This window comes from Myxine glutinosa, chromosome 1 (assembly GCF_964187855.1).
Source record: "Myxine glutinosa chromosome 1, kmMyxGlut1.1, whole genome shotgun sequence".
NCBI lineage: Eukaryota > Metazoa > Chordata > Myxini > Myxiniformes > Myxinidae > Myxine > Myxine glutinosa.
In genome coordinates this window covers 26226299-26246834 of record NC_136261.1, presented here as the reverse complement: position 1 = coordinate 26246834, position 20536 = coordinate 26226299, and the positions used below count along the sequence as shown (strand labels likewise).

The window sequence follows — 20536 nt, the reverse complement described above, 5'->3', positions numbered from 1 at the left end:
AATGGGCCTCATGTTCGAAATGTCCACCAAGTATTGCTAGCAGAGACACCCACCCATCAATGGAGAGGGCCGGGCAAACTTTGATATATCGTCCTTCACAAGAAACACTTAGGTGATGGCACGGCACGAAGGCACGACAGGGGCTCAAACTAAAGACCCTAAGATCTTAAGCCAGCCACTTTAACCGTGAAGCCAACACCAGACTGTCCACCAAGTAATACTAGCAGACAGGACACCCAGGTCCATCCGAGGGACGGCACATACATTGATGAATCACCCTGCCTGTGAAACACAGGCAGGACAGTTTATATCTGGGTCAAGATTCAAACTCCCACTAGAGAGGTCAGGTGCGAGCGTGTGTACCTCGACTATTTTGCCAGCCCCACAATAAATCATGAAAAATAAAAATCTTTCTTAACCAGGAAACACTATCTCTCTACTCTCAACACTGAACTCTCAAACCTGTCTCCCTCCTCCAAATCCTGGTGGCGTCTGGTCAAATCTGTTTCTGGTGTTTGTTCCCCTTCCATCCCCTCCCTTACCTCAAATGGCTACACAGCTGACACCACACGTGACAAAGCTGAATGCCTCAACTCTGTGTTTGCCTCAAAATATTGTGTCCCAAACCCATCCCTCTCTGTACCCACCTTACACAGTCGAACCCAACTGCTCCTGGACTCTGGGTCCTTCTCTCCTGACAAGGTGGAGAAGTTTTTCTCAAACCTCGACTCTGATTCTGCAACTGGACCAGACGGCATCAGCCCACGGGACCTAAAATCCTGCTCTGCTGCTCTATCTCACCCTCTCTCTGTTCTCTTCACCCTATCTTTTGCTCAAGGTCATCTGCCATCAGCTTGGAAATCAGCAAACATTACCGCTTAACACAAAAAAGGTGCAAAAACAGATCCTTGCAAGTACAGACCATTCAGCCTGCTCCCAATAATCAGCAAGGTCATGGAATCCATCATCGCTTCTGACATCAAATCTTTCATCTTCTCCAATGGCTTGATCTCGGATCATCAATTTTGATTCAGACCAGGTCATTCTGCTCTGGACATGATGCTACTGCTGTCTCAACAATGGATGGAGGTCCTCAATGCCAAACAGGAAAACAGAGCTGTCTCCCTCGACATATCTCGTGCCTTCGATACGGTCTGGCACCACCACCCCACCCCCGCTCTGCTCACCAAACTCTCCTCCTAGGGTATATCCATGGAAACCTCCATGGATGCAGACTTCCTCTCTGGTCGGTCAACGTGTGGCCCTGAATGTTATTCTCTCATCTTCCCTTCCTGTTCAGGCTGTTGTCCCTCAAGGCAGTGTTCTGGGCTCTCACCACATACAAAGCTTTCATCTGCAGCTCAATGGAATACTGCTCTCCGCTCTGGGCTGGTGCTCCTGCCTCACACCTAACTCGGCTTCACGCAGTTGAAACCAAACATTACAGAATCATTGGAATCCCCGCGATGAAGCTGATTCTGAGGGCCTTTCACTCACTCACCACAGGCAGGTTGGTGGTCTTTCTGTCTTCTAACAACTCCTCTCCGGCCTAGCTCTCCCAGCCCTGTCTGTGCTGTGTCTCCCAAATATTCCTGCAGGACGCACAAGAACTGGCAGCAACCCTCTTATGGTGAAACTGCCAAAATCAAGACACTCTGCTCACCTTCAATCTTTCATTCCTCTTTTTCCCGCCTTTGGAACAAACTCCCACACTCTCTTCAATCCCACTCCTCCCTCCAGTTCTTTAAAACAGCTCTTCACCTCCATCTCTTATCTTCCCCCATCCAAAACCTTGATCTTTTCTACGCCCGTTAAAACACCCCAAATCCGCCTCTTTCAATCCCCAACTTCCTTCCTGAAATTCCTAGTAGGCTTCATTTACTTTATACCATGTGCCCCTCCCTCCTCTCCCAGCCCTCCCCCTTCCACAGATCTACCGATGTCCCTGTTCTCTGCTGTTGTTGTGCTTGTGTGCTTCCCTCTCTCTTGCCCTCGAGTCTCCTGCTCCTACATTGTATGTTTTATGTGTCTGTGCATGTTTTCATGTTCAATGTGTTAGATCTTACACAAGCCTAGATTCTGTATTAAAATAATAATAACTAGAACTGCCACTTTAAAACTGCTGGCAGTGATGACCGGTTTACTCGCACCCACTTTTGATACAACCCCACTTTTCAAACAACCCCACTTTTCAAACAACCCCACTTTCATTGGACATGCTTTGACACAACCCCCTTGGATACAACCCCGACACACACACACACACACACACACACACACACACACACACACACACACACACACACACACACACACACACACACACACACACACACACACACACATCCCCCCTACCCTCTCACACACCCACACACAAACACCCCACACCCCTCCCCACACACACACCCCTCCACACATACACACACACACACACATCCATCCCCCCCTCCGCACGCACACCCCAACCCCCCCCCCCCCACACACTTACACATATATCCACCCCCCCCACCCCACACCCACCCACACACACATCCACACACACGCACATCCACACATAGACACACACACAAACACATCCCCACATGCATACACACACACACACATACCCAGACACCCCCCCCCCCCCACACACACACCCCCATGCACATACACACACATCACCACCCCCCCCACCACATACACACACATATCCACCCCCCCCCCACACCCACACATATCCACCCCCCCCCCACTACCCACACATATCCACTCCCCCACCCCACACCCACCCCCCCCCCCACACGCACACCCCAACCCCCCTTCCCCCGCCCGCCCCCCCCACACACATATATCCACCCCCCCCCACACCCACACATATCCACCACCCCCTACACCCCCACACACACACATATCCACCCCCCCACACACACACACACACATATCCACCCCCCCCCCCCCCTACATCCCCCCCCCCACATCACCCCCCCCACACACACACACACACACACACACACACACACACACACACACACACACACACACACACACACACACACACACCCTATGGCGCACCTGTGGTGAAAATTTCATTTCAATCCGTGCAATGATTGCAGAAAAAGCGATTTTAAAAAGAAGATAAACCTTGAAATTGCAGACAGAATTATTTATTTTATCTGAGAAGCCAAACGAGGTTTCTTCTTCTTCAGCTTCTCACAACTCTGTGTCAAATGCGATCGAGTTAAAAAGTCAGAATTTGACCAAATCTGTTTTATTCGTTTGTTAATATACCTCAGCTATTGACAAATCTTCAATTAGAATTTTATTTGAGGTTAAAATGACCGCGATAGATCGTGTCCAATGATCCCTTCAGTCTGTGCATGTGATGAACAATTAAATCCGCAGATGCGATGCCTCTTCTTCTTCACGCAATAACAACTTCCAGCTTCCAGACCGTACATCCAATCATCTTGAAATTTTGCACACTTGTTACTCTTCATGACTTCTACTACAGTATGAAGTTTCACATCGATCAATAAAGCGATTCAAGAGATATCCATTTAAAAATATATTTTCGTTTAATTAACTATATCCGCCAAACCACGTGACCTATCGCAAATTCCAAAATGACATTTTAGTAGACTGACATGCTGAACAGATTTGTGAAGTTTCCCCTCGATTGGATCAAAAATGAGAGAGGAGCTAGGTTTTAAAGGTTCATGTTTAAAAACATCATAACTCTGAAACCATGTGATGCATGATGTCATGATCGCTGACTTTTTTGTTCGTCATGGGTATGCGATTCTGCCTGCAAAGTTTGGCCTCGATCTGTTTAGCCGTTGCAGAGAAAAAGGGGTTTTCGTGTTTTCATGAAAAACAATATGGCGGCCGAAACACGTGACCTGTGACGTCATAATTATTATTAAAATATTCCACAGACCGAGTCCCTCCTTTGGTGAAAATTTGACCTCAATCGGTCCAATTATTGCAGAGAAATTGGTTTTTAAAGGAAATTAAAACTTAAAATGGCAATAGCACTGGGAGACATGGCCTGCAGGACAAAATGGTGAGTTTCTTCGTCTTTTAACAATAAAGACTTACAGCTTCGAGACCGTACATCCAATCATCTTGAAATTTGGCACACTTGCTCTGCTTGATGAGAGCTACATTGCATTAAAAATTCAAGTCGATCAATGCAGTGGTTCAAGAGTTAGAAGCTTTTTAAAAGGATTTTCCTTCCATTATTTATTGTGGCCAAACCATGCGACTTATCAAAACGTCTCAAGTAACCTTGAAACATCCCCCCATGAGGAACATTTGTGTAAAGTTTCCACTCGATATCTTCCCAAATTATAGAGGTGATACCATTTCTAGTTTATGCTTAAAAACGTCATAACTCTGAAACCATGTGATGGATGACGTCGTGCTCTTAGGCTTTTTTGTTCGTCATGGGTATGCGAATATGCATGCCAAGTTTCGGCTCGATCCGTTCAGCCGTTGCGGAGAAAAAGGGGTTTTCGTGGTTTTTCACAAAAAACAATATGGCGGCCGAACCATGTGACGTATGACTTAGAAATTTTTTTCATTCTGAGTTTTTTTTAACTAAGCATCTGGGGGAAAAATATCATTTTGGGAGGAGAAAAATTGTGTTTGACGAATTCTAACCTGTTAACAATAGCATTTTTAATACACTAAATGAAGATGTTTTTTGTTCCCATCGCAGAGTTCTTTAGAATGAGCCATTCCTCAAATTTTTAGATTGAGCCGTTTCGGAGATACAGAGGGGCAAATTTGAAGGTGTTTTACAAGTTAGCGCCCATACCTCGTGACCTATGACATCATAATTAGCATTAAAAAAAATTATACGAGCCTAGCCGATCATTTGATGAAAATTTCCTGTCAATCCGACCAGCGGTTGCTGAGAAACTTAATTATGAAGTTTTCGGAGATGCAAAATAGGGTGGAAGAATAATAAGAAAAACTCTAGCAGTAATAATTAATAGGTTACTCTCCATTTCCATGGAGAGTAAACCTAATAATAAATAAACTTTCAACTTGCGACAAACAAGTGCAGCCAATAACTCGCTCATCAAAACCTAATAGGAATAAATCATGCTGACAATAAATCGTGCCTTGAGGAAGGGTTTATTTAATTCGATTAGTTATCTGTTTACTTGTGCGTGTGTTTAGATTGGCTGTCTCATCAATTTTCGTAATTAGCTTTGCCAGAGACCGAGTGCTTAGAAATCACATTGAATCAACTAGTGAGATACCCGTGCTACGCACGGGTGGAAGACCAGAAGCAAACAGGCAATGTAGATACAGCGAATGCTAAGCATGAAACCAATAAATTCCACATTCCTGTAGCACCCTCAGTCGCACAACAGACATGGACAGCAAGTTCGTGAAGGACTTCCATGAAAAATGTACCCGTTCGCAAACAAACGGGTACGTTCACGTATAGAAACATCGATTGTGGGTCCGTGGCGAATCTGCATATGGCGATCCGCGAAGTTCACGTTTAGAAAGTACAAACCATCACGGCATGTCATCATTTACCTGAACTTGATATCTCTTTTTTCATTCCAAACAACATAACTCCAATCACAAATTAATCACAAAATAAACTTTTAACAACATTGTTACAACAACAACAACAACAGGCATTTTAAAGGCCATTTTCCCTGCAAGAGCGGGGGTTAGCCTTGCGGTCCCAATGACAATCTTTTCCATTTTGCCCTATTTTCTGCATCCCCCCTTGTTAACCCCCTTGCCCGCATTTCTTCTTCGACCATCTTTAGCCAAGTCTTTCTCGGTCTTCCCCGTCCTCTACTTCCTTCCACATTCATTTCCATCACTATTCTCAACCAGTCACTTTCATCCTTCCTCAACACATGACCAAACCATCTCAAACTGTTTCTCTTCACAGCATCCATCACAGGCTCTATTCCCATCATCTTTCGCAATTCATCATTTGGCTTCCTCTCTCTCAACGATACTCCACACATCCACCGAACCATTCGCATTTCCACCCTTTCCAGCCTTCTTTGCTGCTCTACGTTCATTACCCAAGTCTCGCTCCCATAAATTATAACACTTCTCACACATGCAGCATACACCTTTCCCTTCAGCTTCAACGACACTCCCTTCCTCGTCAGCACGCCACTCAGTTCCCGAAACTTCTTCCATGCACATCTCACTCTAGCAACCGTTGCCGAGTCTGATCCACCTTCTCCATTCAGCATGTCTCCTAGGTAACAAAATGTTTTCACACCTTCCAGCTTCACGCCGTCTCCAAGATCCAACTCAACATTTCCTCCATCTGCAGCTCCCTCTGTGCACACCTTCCACTTGAATGTAGCTGCCACAATGAAAACATCGTCACAATGAACGTTATGCGAACGCGAATGCTATGCGGGAGTCCAAACCTGAGATTGCTGGAGACCAAAGCTGAAATTGGGAAAACTAAATAGCCTATTGTACTCCTGGAGATCCCAGGATTACCCACCCAAAATATCGTTGCGATCGGTTCCGCAGTTTTTACGGTACCTTCGAACGGACAGACAGACGGACGGACCATTGGTGAATTATAGTAAGATTATCAAAAAGTTGCAGCTTCGGCTGAGACACTGGTGGTTGAGATATGCTATTAGCCAATTGATTCAGAATTTATTTTACGAACACTATTTATTGATTTTAATTGTGCAATTAATCAATGAATTATTGTGCACCTCTCCATTCCAATACCGTCTCTATGTGCCGTGCTGGAGAATGTTATTTATTTATTTGGCATGGGGGCAGTGTACTTTGTATGTATCTGTACTTCATAATTGAGGTGTGTTTCATTTTCATTCCTTTTGAGTCAATCCTTCTGCCTTTTCAAATTGAGTGAGAGCTTTGAATGAGCGTGTGCGAATCCAAATTCATAATGGTCTTTTGAACGCAAAAATGTCATTGTCGGTGTTTTAGTTTCGGTTTCTCGGCTCAACAATCTCATCAAGGTGTCTCTACAACTCGCCTGACCTGTGGAGTTAATCTCTGGTGAGATCCAATACTTTACAGAAAGTGAGTTTGCATGAAAATTTTTATTCAATCTCTTATGTTGTAAAGGCTTTTGTTGCACCATTCCTCACCGTTTCAATGTGGTCGTTTTCTTGAAATCAATGAATTTGCCGAAATGATCTTCTACCAGGTTAGCAAAGACAGCAGTGAAACTTTAAAATGCTTCAATAACTCAAAGGAATTCGACACATTCATTTCAGAGAGATCCACATCAGAAAAGATTATCTACACACACATTAGGAATATTCAGATAGGCGTTTTACAAGAAATGAGTTTGATATTGTAGCGGCCCAATGGTAGGAAAGGGCTCACATTCCAGAGGTTTTTTTTTTTTTTTTTTTTTTTGTATACAAGATCGAGGCTCGTGAAAGAGCTAACATTAATCACACAAAAAGACAAACAGACACACAAAACACAAAAAACAAGGGGAGCGGTAGACAAGATGGGGAGAGAGGGGGAAGGACACAAAAGAGAGGGGGAAGGACACAAACACAACATTTGAGAGCGGGGACATCGGGAGGACTTGGGGGGAGGTGGGAGAGGATTAAAACATATGAACACTGCAAGGACTCTGGGGTGAATTACCGGGGGTAGAAAAGATCAAGGCTTTCGATGGGGGAAGATAAGAGATGGTGGTGAACAGCTGTTTTAAAGACCTGGAGGGAGGAGTGGGATTGAAGGGAGTGGGGGAGTTTGTTCCAGAGGCGGGAGAAAAGGGGAATGAAAGAGTGAAGGTGAGCAGAGAGCCTAGACTTTGGCAGTTTAACCAGAAGAGGGTTGCAGGCAGATCTTGTGCGACCTGAAGGAATATTGGGGGGACAGAGCACAGAGAGAGCTGGGGGAGCAAGGCCGGAGAGGAGTCGGTAGAAGACAGAAAGACCACCAACCTGCCTGCGGTGAGTGAGTGAAAGGCCCTCGGCGTTGACTACATCGCAGGAGATTCCAATGATTCTGAAAGCTTTGGCCTCAACAGCGTGAAGCCGAGCAAGGTGTGAGGCAGGAGCACCAGCCCAGAGGGGGGAACAGTATTCCATTGAGCTGCGGATGAAAGCCTTGTATGTGGTGAGGAGCTCAGGTGTGCCAAGGAAGGACTTCGCACGACAGAGGATGCCCAGTCGGCGACTGGCTTTGGAGGCCAGCTTGGAAATGTGGTTTTCCCAAGAAAGATCATGGCAGATAGTGAGACCCAAAAGCTTGAGCGACAGAACTTCTTGGAGAGGATTGTTGAGAAAGTAGATGGGAGGGTTGTCCAGTCGGTCCTTTCGGAGAGACATTGTAAGAGTGTGAGATTTGTCAGGATTGAAAGACATGTTCCACTTGTTTGACCAGTCTGTGATTTTGTCCAGGTCTGCAGAGAGTGAGGAGGCTGCAGACTGCCGATCTGAGGGATGAGGAATGGAGCGACAGAGAGTAGAGTCGTCAGCAAAGAGATAGATAGGATTTTCAAGAGAGTCAGAGAGATCATTGATGAAGACCAGAAAAAGCACAGGGCCCAGAACACTACCTTGGGGAACTCCAGCCTGAATAGGAAGAGGAGATGAGAGAAACCCATTCAGGGCCACACGTTGACTACGACCAGAGAGGAAGTCCGCCAGCCATGCGTGGAGATTTCCATGGATACCAAAGGAGGAGAGTTTGGAGAGCAGAGCAGGGTGCCAGACCGTATCGAAGGCACGTGAAATGTAATTGTGGGTTCAACGTTCAAACCATGATCTTTTCTACACCAGTTAACCCTTCCTCCCCTCCACCACCCATCCCCAGACCAACCTCCTTCCAAATTTCCAGTTTTTCCTTCCTGAGAGTTTCCTTTTGTATCCATCTTGTCCAAGTCTCCCACGATTTTGTCTTCCAACCCTGCTGTTGGCGTTTCCCCCCTCTCTCTCTAATGTTCCTTTTGTCGTGTTGCATCCTGATCCGTTCCGTGTTCTAGCTCTTTCACGAACCTTCACGCTGTATACAAAAACAAAATGAAGCCAGCTTAAGGTGGCAGCAGGACGGATTTGAATCCAAACCATGAACTGGAGGGTGAGCTGGTCTCAAGAAAATCTCCGTGCCACAAATTAGAATTGTTGGTAAAACCCCAGCTTGCTCACTAATGACCTTAAAGGGGAGGGCATTCTACTTGCCTTGCTTGCTCACATGTCGATGCTTCGTGCCATGTATGCACATAAAAATGGTGCGGATGAAGGAATTTACCATCCCTTTCACGCCGCGAGGAACAGAGGAGCTTCCGACACAGTTTCATTGGATAAGGAGTACAATCATGGATGGGTCGCCACTCCGACGTAGGATAATCGAATGGCTTATTACTCCAGCTGGTAAGCTGGTACTCATTTTGCTGACCTTGGAAGGATGGCAGGCTGAGTCAACCCACCTGGTGTTATTTCAATGTCGTGACAGGGGTTCAAACTCAAGATCCTAAGATCTTCAGCCAATTCCAGGCATTCTAATGAAGGAATAGCATCACCTAACCAAATTGAGAAAAAGACATGGATTCAAACTATGGTGGAACCAAGTGAGATTATTCCACATTACTTTAGCTATTTTCATTGGCAGAAGTGGAGTGTTTGGTTCTAAATTTCATCTAGGATTTGATATCCCCAGAATGTAACAATCAAATCCCACCAAAGCTGGAGCTCACGGGAAAACAAAGTGAACATTAAGGTGGCTGTCTCATCAACCCATCACATGTCATGCTATCTGTCACATGATCAGGGTTGTTGGGATGGTACCATAGCCAAACACCAAATTAGCTCTGCTTTGAGAATCGATATGGTTGAAAACCTTTTATCATCAGAAGACCTTTTTCTGGTCTACAACCGCATGGTGGTGCCCCCTCTCCCAACATGTCATCACATCACAGACAATTCGGGCAAATGAAGGTGAAACACATAAGACGGTCAAAGTAACAATTAAACTCTTGAAGGGAAACCATGGTATCTGTAGCAATGGAAACAAACTGAAGTGGAAATTAATCAGATACTGAAGAAACGAAGATAAATAAAAGGATTGGGAAGTTAGTGAAGAAGAACCGACCAAATTACTTCAGAAATACATCGTTATATTTATATGATGAGGCAGGTAAACTTTAAAGTTCTATTTTAAAGACAATAAAACGGCAAAACTTACTCGCAGCAATGCTTCCGGCGCCGATCTGCTCCTTTTACCGTCGGCCTGGGTTTGGGTTTGACAAACTTCCTGCATCGTCACGACGTGACGTCACTACCGACGTCACGCCAGACAACAAATAGCGCGCGGAGAACGAGAAGCAGGAAGAGGAAGTAGGCTGTAGATGCGTGGGAAGTGGGGGGGGGGGGGGGGGGGGGGGGGGGGTGGTGTGTGGGGCGACGCACACTCGCCCCGGAGCTGTCTAACCTGGGTTCGAATCCCGACCGAGCTATAAACTGCAGTCCTGGTGTTTCACAGGCCGAAGGTTATAAGACTGAGTTACATACGAACCTTTGCCAGGAAACTGCTTCTGTACAGTATGGTACAGTACAGCTCATCATCATATAATTGCGGAGGACGTGTTATGTCGAAGAAAAGCATACAGTAGGCATACTTCTTTTCTTATTTCTTTAACAACCACAATAATTCTTTCGGCTCAAGTCTTTCACGAACCGGTTGGCCAGGCCTGACGTTTGACTAATTATTCTATGATATATATGTTAAGACCTCCATAATCAACTTTCAAAGTGAAATAATGAATACACCTGGACTCACCTTTAACAAATAATCTGGTTTTAATTAATTATTTGTTTTGTAATCCCAATGCAGGTTTCAGGAGTGAATTTGCACCAATCATGTGCAGAGGGAAAGGACATGAGTGGCATCAGTGTATCTTCAGATGGATTACAAGGACAGAGCAGACAATTGACAGACACAAATCTCAGCTGTTCCATTATTCCCGATATGTTGGTGGGAAAGAAAGGAACAAAGCACAATATGGATCCGATTAAAGATCCTGCTTCAGATAGCACTCGAAAACAGACTAACCAAAGGATTTAACAAAGTTAAAATCACACGTGTACCCAGGTAATCAAGGTACAGGTAAGGGCTACCTGGCTCATTGTGCCTGTGTCATAATCACATCCCGGCGTTGCCATCATCATGAGGACCATAGTTGGTCGTATTCAATTGTCTTGGGAGACCCATCTTAAGAATGACAATCCGAAGTGAAACTCTGCTTCATACTGGAACTGCACCAGAATGGCAGTTTTTAGAAATATCTAACTGGCGTTGGATTTGAATTTGTCCCAGACTTGGTGACACAAACCCATATCCTGAAAAGATGGAATTTCCCAATTTGCATTGCTTTAAACCACTACTGTTGCGTTTCACTGTCTCCCCCCCCCCTCCCCCCCTCCCCCCCCCCCCCCCCCCCCCCCCCAAAAAGAAAAATTATACAGTTATAATATAATATGGTTAATTTACCATTAACCATTAATATATATATATATATGGTTAATTTACCATTAACCATTAATGTATATTTGGTTAATTTACCATTAACCATTAATATATATACGTATATATATATGGTTAATTTACCATTAACCATTAATGGTATATTTGGTTAATTTACCATTAACCATTAATATATATATAGATAATTTACCATTAACCATAAATGTATATTTGGTTAATTTACCATTAACCATTAATATATATATGGTTAATTTACCATAAGTTCAATGGTTCAATGGTTCAACATATAGTTCAAGTCTGTTCACAATTGTATTTTGTTGTAACTGTATTTTATCTTTCGGCGTGTGAACCTATAGTGAGTCCCTTGGATGTTTCTCGGTGTTTATCTTTAATAAATTAATCGTTTGTTTGCCGCGCGGGGTGTGAGGCCTTGCAGCCTCAGGCTTCCCCCGTCGAAGTTTGTTTCTTCCCTTGCTGGTTTTGCTAGGTTTTTTGATTTTTCCCTTCTCCCCCAAACTTTCACTGAACATCTACTATTTGTCTAACGTTGTAACCCCCCCCCCCCCCCCCCCAAAAAAAACAAAACCAAACAAAAAAACAACTTTTATTTCCCTTTCTCCTCATGTGATTTTGCCTCTGCCCACGTGCGCTGTCTCGCCCCGCCCCCATTTTCCCCTTGCCTTCCACCTTTTGCCCTGTTCAAGTGACTCGTGGTCATCGCTCTTGGCTTCCTCTCCCCATTGGTATTTTTGTGAATGTATGTTTGTTCTTCACAGTTCTATTTAAATATGTTTAAACTATCCCCTTCAGTGTTTTATTCAGTGGTTTATTACAACACGCTGTTTGTCTTCTTATTTAAAAGGCCTTTCAATCCTTTCCTTTCCTTTCAATCCTTTCCTTTCCTTTCAATTTCATTTCTTTCAATTCCTTCCAATTCAATTCAAGGAATTTCAATTCAATTTCAATTTCCTTTCAATTTCCTTTCAATTTCCTCTTCAACTCATTCCATTTCAAAAAAATATTCAATCTCTTATGATTCCAAATCACTCCATGCTCTAAATTCTCATTCATTCCACCCCTCCTCCATCGTTCTTAAACGAATCGCTAACTTGAAAATCACAACAAACCCAATTTGTTATATATGTTCATCTTTCATTAATCATCCACTTTCTAAACTCCCCCCTTGCCCCTCCCCTCCGAATCTCCCCACTTGACCTTCCCCTCCGAATCTCCCCACTTGCCCTCCCCTCCTAAACTCCCCCCTTGCCCCTCCCTGCCTAAACTCCCCCCTTGCCCCTCCCCTCCTAAACTCCCCCCTTGCCCCTCCCCTCCAAATCTCCCCCCTTGCCCCTCCCCTCCTAAACTCCTCCCTTGCCCTTCCCCTCGTAAATTCCCCCCTTGCCCCTCCCATTCAAAACTCTCCCCCGACCCCTCCCCTTCAAATCTCCCCCCCATCCATCCCTCCCAAATTCTCCCTCCTCCCACCTCCTTCTCAAAGCGGCCTCCTCCCCACTTCGTCTCCCTTCTATGTCATACCTCCACCTCCCCCAACCTTCTACTTTCCTCTGCCCCCCCCCCCCCTCAAACAAACCCTCACTGTGCCTCATCCCATCACCATCAAACCTTTCGTCCCCCTCATCCTTCCCTTTCTTGTAACTCTTCTGTAATCTCTGACACAATATCAACTGCTCTTCCTACATCCCCCTCTCACCCTTCATCTGACTCTACCCCTCCCTTCCCCTGTCCTGCACCCGATGCTCCCCCTCTCTCCTCACTAACGGTATGGACCTCAAACATCCGGGGCCTTCGCTCAAACCTGATTGATCTCTCCATTCAGGTTGCTTCTGACAATCCAGACTTGATCTGCTTAACAGAAACTTTCCTCCTTCAAGATGTCTCTGATTCCTTAATATCTCTTCCTGGTTACTCCCTCCTCCGGTACGATAGACCTGAGCCTCGTCCTGGTGGTGGGGTGGCTATCTTTATCAAAAACTCTCTTCCTCACTCTCACTGCACTGCCCTCTCTCCACCCCACCCACAGGAGTACCTCTGGCTCCGGCTTCCTCTTCGCTCCCACCTTTTGTTCATACGTGTTCTGTACCGTACTCCAAACAGTGATGACTCCATTTAGATTTTGCTGTCGGACAACATGGACCAACTTCTATCAACTCATTCAAACTCTCTCTTCCTCATATGTGGCGACTTCAACTGTCATCATGCCAGCTGGCTGGGTGACCAGCCATGGCACCTCAGCAAAGGACTTGCGCGACTCATTGGGACTGACACAATCTGTCAATTTCCCGACCCGGATCTCAGTCAATGGAGTATCTTCTCTTCTGGACTTGGTTATGACTAACTTCCCTGCAAATGTCTGCTGGTCTTCTTCTGCTCCAATCGGTTCTTCTGATCATGTGCTTGTTAAAGTGGACATCTCACTGGCCATTCTAAGAGAGCCTCCTCAGCGCCGACGAGTCTGGCATTTCACTCAGGCCGACTGGCACGGTCTGCAAGCAGCCATCAATCAACTGGACTGGTCTCCCAACTCTAATGCCTCTGACATCAATTCTTCCTGGGAATACTTCCAAAGCAAACTGCTCTCTCTCATGCACAGATTTATCCCATCTCGTCTTCAGTTGTCTTACCCTTCCTCCCGTCCATGGTACACTGAATCTTGTGGTGAGGCAGGTGCCCTGAAACAACTTGCCTTTGCATCGTGGAAGGCAAATCCAACTGAAGGCAATCTCAGTTCCTTCCACCAAGCTCGAAACAAGTGTGTTTCTACCCTCAGGAGTGCCAGGAAGCACTATCTCTCCACACTCAAGATTGAACTCTCAAACCTGTCTCCTTCCTCCAAATCCTGGTGGCGTCTGGTCAAATCCGTTTCTGGTGTTTGTTCCCCCTCCATCCCCTCCCTTACCTCAAATGGCTACACAGTTGACACCGCACGTGACAAAGCCGAATGCCTCAACTCTGTGTTTGCCTCAAAGTCTTGTGTCCCAAACCCATCTCTCTCTGTTCCCACCTTTCCCAGTCGAACCCAACTGCTCCTGGACTCTGTGTCCTTCTCTCCTGACAAGGTGGAGAAGTTTTTTTTATCAAACCTCGACTCTGATTCTGCAACTGGAGCAGATGGCATCAGCCCACGGGTCCTAAAATCCTGCTCTTCCGCTCTATCTCACCCTCTCTCTGTTCTTTTCACCCTCTCTTTTGCTCAAGGTCATCTGCCAGCATCTTGGAAATCAGCAAACATTACAGCTTTACACAAAAAATGTGCAAAAACAGATCCTTGCAACTACAGACCAATCAGCCTGCTCCCAATTATCAGCAAAGTCATGGAATCCATCATTGCTTCGGATATCAAATCCTTCCTCTTCTCCAATGGCTTGATCTCTGATCATCAATTTGGATTCAGATCAGGTCATTCTACTCTGGACATGTTGCTTCTGCTGTCTCAACAATGGATGGAGGTCCTCAATGCCAAACAGGAAATCAGAGCTGTCTCACTTGACATATCACGTGCCTTTGATACGGTATGGCACCCAGCTCTGCTCACCAAACTCACCTCCTATGGTATTCATGGAAATCTCCACTCATGGCTTGCGGACGTCCTCTCTGGTCGTAGGCAACGTGTGGCCCTGAATGGATTTCTCTCATCTCCCCTTCCTGTTCTGGCTGGAGTTCCCCAAGGTAGTGTTCTGGGCCCTGTGCTATTTCTGGTCTTCATCAATGATCTCTCCGACTCTCTGGAAAATGCTCTCTATCTCTTTGCTGATGACTCCACTCTCTGCCGCTCCATTCCTCATCCCTCAGATCGGCAGTCTGCAGCCTCCTCACTCTCTGCAGACCTGGACAAAATCACAGACTGGTCAAACAAGTGGAACATGTCTTTCAATCCTGACAAATCTCACACTCTTACAATGTCTCTCCGAAAGGACCGACTGGAAAACCCTCCCATCTACTTTCTCAACAATCCTCTCCAAGAAGTTCTGTCGCTCAAGCTTTTGGGTCTCACTATCTGCCATGATCTTTCTTGGGAAAACCACATTTCCAAGCGGGCCTCCAAAGCCAGTCGCCGACTGGGCATCCTCCGTCGTGCGAAGTCCTTCCTTGGCACACCTGAGCTCCTCACCACATACAAGGCTTTCATCCGCAGCTCAATGGAATACTGTTCCCCCCTCTGGGCTGGTGCTCCTGCCTCACACCTAGCTCGGCTTCACGCTGTTGAAACCAAAGTTTTCAGAATCATTGGAATCTCCTGCGATGAAGTCAACTCCGAGGGCCTTTCAATCACTCACCCCAGGCAGGTTGGTGGTCTTTCTGTCTTCTACCGACTCCTCTCCGGCCTTGCTCCCCCAGCTCTCTCTGTGCTCTGTCCCCCCAATATTCCTTCAGGTCGCACAAGATCTGCCTGCAACCCTCTTATGGTTAAACTGCCAAAATCTAGGCTCTCTGCTCACCTTCACTCTTTCATTCCCCTTTTCTCCCGCCTCTGGAACAAACTTCCCCACTCCCTTCAATCCCACTCCTCCCTCCAGGTCTTTAAAACAGCTGTTCACCACCATCTCTTATCTTCCCCCATCCAAAACCTTGATCTTTTCTACCCCCGCTAATTCACCCCAGAGTCCTTGCAGTGTTCATATGTTTTATACCTCTCCCACCTCCCCCCAAGTCCTCCCGATGTCCCTGCTCTCAAATGTTGTGTTGTGTCCTTCCCCCTCTCTTCCCATCTTGTCTGCCGCTCCCCTTGTTTTTTTGTGTTTTGTGTGTCGGTTTGACTTTTTGTGTGATTAATGTTAGCTCTTTCACGAACCTTGACCTTGTATACAAAAAAAAACAAAAAAACAACAACAACAACAAAAAAAACATTAATATATATGGTTAATTTACCATTAACCATTAATATATATATATATATATATATATATATATATATATATATATATATATATATATATAAATTGTTACAGACGCGGTTTTAGATGTTATTTTACCGAGCGGCGGTGTATTACCGCGTCCGAACAGTTACTCCCCGATTAGAACCCGATCCCGCCCAACTCACCTGATTCCACTCGAACGTTGGCCGAATCGCGCTACGCTAAATCAATGATGGAAAGGACACAACGGCTGGGGTAAATGACACGACACAAGGGGTACAGTTCTCAAGACCTCCGGAGGAGGATATAATTGGTGATGCAGAAAAGGGGTAGATTACACGGTAAGAGGTAAAGCACAGAAAAGATGGGCACTTAAACACAGTCTTATCTATCCCCGACAGACCACAGACAAACGGGACAAGACTGACTTACACGGGGATTGATGCCATGGAAGGACAGGCAGTCGATAGCACAAGGTGCACCTTGGCTCAGGGGCAGAATCAACACGGTCCGGTCCAGAGATGCGGGGAGGTTTTGCAGCGCTCGGAGGTGGCGTCTTCTCTCTCCAAGCTGAGGGCGCATCTGACGTCACCTCCCTCTTCCTGCGCATGCTCAGCGGGGAGTGACACGCCCTCGGCTCGTTGTCTCCGCCCCAGATGGAATCGGTCCGCCGCTTCTATTGGGTGCGGGGGGTTACCGGGCTCCGCCCTTGACGAGGAGCTGACAGCGAGCCCCTGCGTGGTAACCCCGTCGGAGCACATGTTCAATGGCGGCTAACCAAGCCGGAGTGAGGACGCACACTCCCCGCGCCGCCGCCGCTGTTGTTGTTGTTGTTGTTGTTGTTGTACCATGAGGAAGAGCTGCGGGGAGGTATTGGGAGGTCCTAAACTTTCTAACGGTGCCATACAATCACATTCTGGTGCAACGAAGAGTCAGAATTAATGGAAACGAGTCCTTAACTGACATAGACTAAGAATAACTAGCAAGATGTCCTATAGTTGTCTACGTGAGATGCGGTGGACCTGGATGCGACATTTAATGGGGGAAATAGGGGAAGGTCGGGGCTACAGAGTGTTGTTTACAGAAAATGGGACTAGGGAATGGGGGATTGGGGATAGTTGGGAAGTATTGGGGAAATAGGGGAATATTTACAAGCGGATATGGATGGAGGCCAATCTCATATCCGCAACATTGCACCCTTCTCTACCTCGGGGCGTCCCGACCCGATAAATTTTTACTTACTTTAGTGTGGCACTCAGATGTAGTTCCCTCTACTATTAACTCAACCCTGAGTGCGACAGTTTTACAGATGTTCACAAATGAGTAAATATGTCCCCCTGCGACGTTGCACCCTTCTCCTCACAGAAACACCCACAGGATAACCGAATCGCGGAAAGAATCCTCAAACTAAACATACAGCCGGTAGGGAGCATCATTTATACAAGACTACACTGATATTTACACTACGATCCAGGACCTGCTTTTGGAGGAACACATGCAGATGTTATGCATAGAGAGAGCACGCATGCCAGCATCGATACACCAACCCACAAGTGCCCTGTGGCCCTACGGCCTTTAATAATGTGCAGAGCACCCCATCCAAGCACCAAAAGCACCACCCCCTACACACAGTCAGCACCATCCGGTGCACCAATAAAGTGTTCAACAATAATGCACAATTAAGTATCCATGGTCACCGGTGGTGTCGCAGCCGGCCGATGTTCTGCCGCTGGTCTTGCCTTCATGGAGCACTTGGCCTTCTGGCTTCTTTAAAAATAAAGAAAGGCGCCAACCGCGTCCATTTCTAAATTGTGGCCGTCAGGGGGGCCAACTATAAGTGGTTCACCTGTATGGCATAGGTGCCATGTTGACCCATAGGTCCATCAACGGGTGGTGCTTGCCCGCAAAAGAACTGCGGTCCATGGTGGGCGGCCACAAAAATTGCGGTCCATATGGTGTATCGATCCAGGCAGCAAGCAGCGAAAGTACAGGCCCACAACTGCAGAGCCAGCACCTCTCTCTCCTCTCTCTCTGCCCCAAAGCCAGATCCTCGGAGGTGGGAGACAAAAAGAAGACAAGTGAGTAAGGTGGTAAGGGCGCAAAAGTGCATGCAGTATAAGGTAATGCACACTGGGGGCACATGGGAACCAGGTGAGACAGGTACGTTCCTACCGTACGCCCCCCCCCCCCCCACCAGGTAACCTACATTGCCCCTCCCTTACCCCTTACTGTATCCACAAAACACAACACTACCCATAAACATCTACTTTACACATCAACAAACGTCCCTACTGTCTTCCCCGTTCCTCCCATAAACCAAATTCGTCTTCTCTCCCTCCTAACCAATCAAATTTGCCATTTCCAACTCTCATCAAAATTTGCCATCTCCAACTCAACATCAAAATTTGCCATCACCAATTCATCATCAGTCCCTCCTAAGGAGGGAGAGATGGAATCACCCCAATGTCTCATCCACGTCGTGATGCGTCTCACAAATCCAACAGCAATTCTCCTTTCCTGCACACAGAACAAAGAAAACACAGGTGTGGAGTCATCATCATCACCTCAGGCAAGTGGCTGCGTATGGTGCGACAGGTTCATCAATCCTAACTATTTCCTAAATGACTTTAACAACTTTACATTACCCGGGGTCTTTCCCTGCCAATCCATTGGCCAACTTACACTATGGGTTCTAAAAACCAATTCCCATTGACCAAACTGTGGTGCCTCTCAATTTGGGGTCTCACTCCCCCGATTCATCTCCCGGTGCCTTCGCACAATTTCTGGGCTGTGACGTGTAGCTCTCCCAGCAGGTCTACCCACCTGCACACCTCCACCACTGTAGTTGCCACCCGAGCTTACCTGCTCCTCACCCTAACCTAACTAACTGGGGAAGGCCCTCTCGCACTCTCACCCCCTCAGTGCCCTCTCTGGCACGGGCTGCCCGATCCACACCCGGGATCCTCAGGCACCCACTGACACTAACGGCTCCCAGAGCCCACCTGCGGCCTCACCTGGCCGACATCCTCACAGTGGTGGAGTGCCCAAACCAACTACACACACTAACAGGCTACACGCCCAGCCATTTCCACAACACTAATGCACCCATCCACAATACCATTCTGCAACCGCACCACAAATGCCAATATCCAACCACAATTTACCTATACCCTCTACCTAACACTTACACTACCCGCCCCGGGTACTCGTGAAAGGGGTCCACTCTTCCCCCATCCACACCTTCGCACCATGCACACCACTCCGTACCACTTACTCCAACTCTCTCCACACCACTCATTCTCTGCTCCATATATTCCACACACCTGTACTTGCACACCTGTGCTCTCATACTTGGTGCCGCCTGCACCCTTCTCTCCCCCAAGCGCATTCGCGCTGATCCACAACACTCACTACTCATCCACTGCTCCACACACCTGTCCATTTCTCACACAGCATCATCTCATCTAACTACTCCCCTCTGAAACTTGCGCTTCCCAGTCGTCCCTTTAAACTATTGCGCTCCCTCGTCATTATAATCCACACTAATCTACCTGCGTCCCCACTACAGGTATCATTGTCACTAACTAACCTTAACGTTACCTAATGTCATCTTCGCTAGATCCCTAACAATATAACCTAACCCACCCGGGCTAGTTTTCACTGCCATACACCCCCTAAGCTATAGCGCATTTGCCCCCCACATGGGAAGGGTGGCAGGGATGCCACCCTTACCCACTGGGCCCATCGCTCATCAATCCCCCAGTCCTCTGGCACTAATAAGCCCCCCTTATTCAGAGGTACTGGGTCCCGCCTCGGCATCTAAAGCCGAGGCAATCCACGGGGGCGCCTGCTCGCCGGTGTAAGGCCTTATCCGGTCGGCGTGGACGATCCGAGGGAGGGCTCGTGGCCCCATTTTGATTTTTACTACCACGTCACAGACTTGCGACAGGACGACCCCCGGGCCTTGCCAGGGAGAGGTGAGTTTCGGGCACCTACCCTTCCTCCTCCGGGGATTGAAGAACCAAATCTTCATCCCCGGAGTGTACTGACTCCCCTGGCTCCGGTGGTCGTACCTGCGCTTCATCTTTTCCCCCGCCAGATGGAGATGGCGGCGGGCGAAGGCATGGACTAGCTCCATGCCTTCCTCTAGGTGACGTGCGTACCCCTCCCTCGGCGGGTTAACCACTGTGTCTGGC

The 20536-nt window shown here is 47.0% G+C and overlaps 1 protein-coding gene across 5 annotated transcripts in view; it reads right to left on the bottom strand.

Annotated features, from left to right (window-relative positions):
- SBNO2 (strawberry notch homolog 2) overlaps positions 1-10262 on the bottom strand; it is a 170943-nt gene extending 160681 nt beyond the window's left edge. For 3 of the 5 annotated variants that reach the window (XM_068108611.2, XM_068108581.2, XM_068108626.2), the window contains exons 1-2: positions 10168-10230; positions 6251-6337 (exon numbers count right to left, since the gene is read on the bottom strand). The gene's annotated coding sequence lies outside the window, so the exon portion shown is untranslated. Of the gene's footprint in view, positions 1-6250; positions 6338-10167 lie in introns of all 5 variants that reach the window. The other 2 variants (XM_068108590.2, XM_068108571.2) reach the window with 2 other exon arrangements.
- Positions 10263-20536: the final 10274 nt, after the last annotated feature.